We start from the raw sequence: 5600 nt of genomic DNA, 5'->3' as shown, positions 1-5600 counted from the left end.
GTTGTCTACATAATTTGTTCTGTGACTCAAGCTGTGAAACTTTGGTGGTGGCACAAAACGAAGTTAGCAGGCAGAATGGTATCCCACTTGATGGTGGATCAGCTTGCTCCTTTTTTTTCCTTTAAGGAATTTTATGTTTCTCACTAGGAACCTTAAATCTTGTTACAGGTTTATGTGGCCCTGCTCTCTTCTGTTCACCCTACTTCCTCATGTAAGATGAGGGAGGCCCAATTTGGACTTGACATAAAACTTTAGTGTTACATTTGCTCCTCCCTCCTGTCTCCTCTTCTAGCGCAGCCACAAAGAGATTGGAAACTTCCACTTTTAAACTAACCAGAGTTCCCTGTTACATTTGAACTTGGGGGGCCCTGGTTAGTTTAAACTCTGCTTTGTTCAAACAAGCCAGGGACATAAAATAATGATTTGATCCTGGCTTGTTTGAGCAAACCAGTGTTTAAACTAAGTGTGAGTACCCTGTGACCCTCTAGATGTTGTTTGACTTGATTCCCATCAGCCCCAACTAGCATGGCCAGTGGTCAGGGATAATGGGAGTTGTAGTCCAACAATATTTGGAGCACAGATTCCTCACCCAGGGTTTAAATTAATTGGAGTTTGCCAAGTTCAGACATGTTTAGGGAAGTTTTTAATGTTTGATGTTAATCGTGTTTTTAATATTCTGTTGGGAGCCTCCCAAAATGGCTGGGGAGGTCCTGCCAGATGGGTGGGGTATAAGTAATAAATTATTATTATTATTATTATTATTATTATTATTATTATTATTAGAGCTCTACTTAGTTTTTAAGAGGAAACTGATGCTTCTGATCTTATTGTAACCTTGCGTGAAGAGGAGACACGAGTGTGCCAGCCCAATACTTTCTTCTGCTTGTTCTTAAAGCACTAGAGTAGGGAGTTTGAGGCCCTCTTGTCTTATGACCAATAGTCAGGGATGATGGGAGGGCAACAAGTTCCCCATCCCATGTTATAGTGGCACCTCTGAAAAGGTCCAGTGTGGTGCCAGCCAATCCATTTCATGGCATCATAGATGCAGGTGGAAAGACTCTCTGGGATTACGTTGAAACACCCAACACCAGAGGACATTTGAGGGCAGCTTCACATTTATGCAGCTAACACAAGTTCTTCAAATGCACCAGTGGTGGTTTATGCATCAAATCCAAAGTGTGAATGAAAAAAATGATTGTCTGTAACCAGATTTGTATACAGGAATTTGAAGATGTATGTATTTTACCTACATTGATGGGGTGGTTGCAGGAAGACATCTGTGTGGCACTTCTCTAGATTCAGGAATTGTATTTACCACATAAAGAGTGGAGCCATCCTGACTGAATTATAAAACATGGGAGCAAAATTTTGGCAGTTTTTTCTTTTCTTTTTTGGGGGGCCTGTTTCACATTTTTTTTTGTTATGTATACTAAAATGTTAGATATGAATGTTTCAAACATACGGTATTTATCCTGTTTGCGACAGCACCAGCAAGCCAGGATTGGCTGTAATACCTCGCGGTGTGTGCACTTACTGTGTTAAAACTAGGGCTGCTGTTTCTGTAATGTGTGAATAGATATTTGTTGATACCTGTGAGATTCCATGTTCCTCCTTGATCTTTGGGGCTGGGCTTCCTCTTTTTTTGATATACAAGCTAACCAACCGTTGCTTATTGCCTGGTTTCAGCTGCCTCCCAGTTGTGTTGAGTGGGGTCGAGACCCCAATAGCCTAGTAAGGGATGTTTACATGATGTCCTGCCATAGATCTGCCTTGGACACCCCCAGCCCAATCTGCTGTGTATGGAGCTTTTAGTCCTGATCCCTGCTTGGGAATTATCATCTGCAATTAATATCCATTTGGATAATTGCTGTACAGCAGCTGCCATGTGGGTGGGTAGTGGATTTGGGGTGATGAATTAGTACGAATGTTTGTTTAGGAGCCGCTAGTGCCTTGATGGGTTTCGACCTGATCTTGAGGAGAGGGCTGCATAAGCAAATCAATGCTTGGAGACTAGAGCTCATTCTTCCAAACCCAACTAGCAACTTGCTGCTGCAGAAACAGTCTCCAGAGCATGAGCAGAGCAATCACCTTGCATCCCTCCCTGCTGGGTCTAAAGGGATTCCTCTCTCTGGAAATATGCTAGCTCTCAGTTTTGCAGGTCCAAGCATGGTCAGTCAAAAACTTTGGACGAAGCTTCTTCATTTTTTAAGGACTTAATAGGATTTGAATGGTGACAAGCTGCCTCCTACATCATGTTCAAAGCACCTTGCAGACTTTATCCCAGTAATTTGTGCAGGAATGTTATACAATTGGATGTTATTGTGGTGGCTTATGCCCTGCAGTAACATGGCAGCAAAGCCATCTTCAGCCCAGAAGTGAATAAATAGCAATCCAACCTGATTCTGTAGGTGTTGCCTTGGGGTAGTTCCTCCCTATCTTGCTCCATGCTTCTTTCTACAGCTTCAAGAGCCTCCCAGTAAAAATGGAGGTCTTCCCTCCATTTCCTTGTTGCATTTCTGTAGCAATCCTCAACTAGGTTGAAACCTTACATATCTCCCATGGCCCATGTAGTCCGTTCCTCCTGGAGACAGGCAACAGCTAGTTGCTGCTTTACAGTTACACAACTGGCCCCTAATGCTGGTTAAAACCTTGTAAGCAACCGCTGTCCAAAGCCGTCTCAAAAGTGGCTTCAGAGTTTTTCCATTGCTTGAAATAAAACCTCATTTCCTAATTACTGGACAGGCTCCAAATAACTCCTAACCCCATCTGCTCTGTGTCAGCTAGGGGGGGAAAGCTGACGTGATAGTTACATGATATTTGTATTACCCTCTTCTGTTGTGCTAGCATAAGGTGAACACCTCTCAATCACAGCAGGCATCTGAATGAATCCAGAGCATCTGTGTCCAGTTTGCTAAAGCAGGTATGCTGAACCCTGCCTATAGTACCAGGACTCTGGGTTTCATCTGTCTTGCCCGCTGTCATTAGTATCACAGCTCCCTTTAAAAAGCAGCTACTGGGCCATGAAGAAAGGAGCAGTCAGGGAGCACTTGCACCACTCTGAATTAGCTCACTAGTCTGTTGTGATTGCTCACACCACAGTCCCAAGGGACTTTTGAACCCACTGTTAAGTCGACATGCTATATTCATGAAAACAGTGTTTCCATTGGCACATAGTTATTGAATGCCGGCAAGAAAAACCAAAGTACAAGCTAGCCTATGCCTGACTGCTGTATTTTGATGGTTCTAAATCCTGTGTTCGGCGGTTGGGGGAGATGCGCTGAAGGCAAATATGTTTGCTTCATATGCATTCAGTAGAAACCAAATATTCTGTGGGGAAGAAATAGATCTAGCAACTTGGAGCCATTTTAATTGCACCTGCATTGTGGCTGTTGGGGCCCTTGCAGCTTTTCCACTAAGGGCAAGCTTGCTGTTCTCTCCCACTTAAAAAAAAATCCCAGTTGAGTTTCCTGGTGTTGAGGGTAAAGGTAAAGGTAAAGGGACCATTAGGTCCACTTGTGACCGACTCTGGGGTTGTGGCGCTCATCTCGCTCTATAGGCCGAGGGAGCTGGCGTTTGTCCACAGACAGCTTCCGGGTCATGTGGCCAGCATGACTAAGCCACTTCTGGCAAACCAGAGCAGCGCATGGAAATGCCGTTTACCTTCCCGCTGCAGCGGTACCTATTTATCTACTTGCACTTGGGGTTGCACTCCCTCAAATGCTACTGTCACCCTGAAGCAGGTGTTCTCCTGACATTCTAAAGCTGAGTGTGTTGTGCTTGAACTCACTCTCTCTCTCTCTCTCTCTCTCTCTCTCTCTCTCTCTCACACACACACACACACACACACACACACACACACCTTTTGGCTGACACTGCCCTCCTTCAGTGCAAGAGGAGTTTCCAACTCAAGTTATTCTCTGCTTCAATAGGGGAATTCTTTTAAAGACCATTGAAGACCAGTTTTTTCTCTCTATATCGATCTGTTTCTCTTCTCTTCTCTTCTCTTCTCTTCTCTTCTCTTCTCTTCTCTTCTCTTCTCTTCTCTTCTCTTCTCTTCTTTTCTTACCACCGTTCCCTAGAGGAGTCAGGTGCCATAGAAACTTGCTTTGGCTAAGTTGGCAAATGCACTGATGCTAGTGCTAACAAGGCTCCAGGGGCCACGAAACTCCATCCACCCTGCATCTGATAGCGCAAGGAAATGGAGATAGCAGAGGACAGTCTACAAGTAGTGGATGTGAGCATCTCAGGTAAGCGAGAAGAACAAATGGGCAGGCGATGGGTGTATGTGAAGTCATTAGAATTTCTCCACCAGGTTTAGGAAGGCAAACTAGTTCTGGTGTGCCTTTTCCCACTCATAAAGTACATCACACACCCAAAGGGAAGGAAATGGCAAAGACTATAGGTATCTGTAGGAAAATGCTTTCTCTTTTAAGGGAAGGGACTATAGCTCAGTCAGTGGTAAAGTATGTGCTTTGCAAACCAAAGGTACAAATGGCATCTCCATTTAAAAGAGGCTTCTCTGCTGGGAAGCTGCTGCCTGCCATAATGGGTAATGCAGGCTAGATGGACAAATAGTTTCTCATCTGCTATAAGGCAGCTTCCTCAGTTCCTACAGATAAATATGGTGCTGATAATGTCAAGGTTGCAGATAAGATGGTGGAAATGTGATGTCACACTTACGTATTTGCTCCATTAGCACCATTAGGGTACAGTTTCTTGATTTCCCTTCTTTTCACATTCCCTCTCATATTTACCTGTTCTGTATCACGTCTACAGGTAAAAAACATGTTTGCTGTCTGTTCGCAGGCTTTCCTCACCAACTTCCTCTAGCAATTACCTGTTCTTTATAATGCAAAAATTACATGCTCACACGAATATGTTTCAGTTATCTTAAAACTGCAAAACCTTCTCTGGTGTGATTATAATAATAGCTATGTTTTCTCAAACACAACATAAAAAGATTCTTGGACAGCAATATTACTGCATTTAGCAGATGTTAGAAAGCTATCAGTAAAGAACACATTTTTTACATTGACTTCTTACACAATACAGCCATGACAAATGTGTTCAGGGGTGTATCTTGACTAATATGATATACTTTTGACTAAGAGCATCTGTACAGACAGAAAAGAGAGTTAAACTTTTTAATAAGATGATGATAATAAAAAATTTATACCCTGCCCATCTGGCTAGGTTTTGTTAGCTACTTGCGTCTTTTGCAAAGACAAAAATCTAGAATATAGTATAAACATTTTCATAAATAAATGCAGATTGTGTGGTGTTTTGATTCGTTTTATAGACAGTTCCTGTGCATGCATCCATTTGCAACCAGGTAAGATCCTGAAGAAATATTTTATTAGCTGGTTAAGTGATCCAAGCTTTGCTAAAAGATCTAATGGATCAATTCCCTGCAGGAATTTAAATTACCAGGAGAATTTTGACATCACAGAATGTTCTGGATTGGACCTGGGGTTTAGCTACTCCCTGGGATATAACTGGCCAACCTTTTGGGACCAATGAGCACATTTGGAATATTGAGAAAATGCCATGTGTGCCAATCGCAAAATAGCTGTGGCGTAATGCAAAATGGCTGCCACATC

The sequence above is a fragment of the Podarcis erhardii genome (assembly GCF_964252035.2).
Source record: "Podarcis erhardii genome assembly, chromosome: 2".
Lineage (NCBI taxonomy): Eukaryota > Metazoa > Chordata > Lepidosauria > Squamata > Lacertidae > Podarcis > Podarcis erhardii.
Note: the sequence above shows the minus strand (reverse complement) of the source record.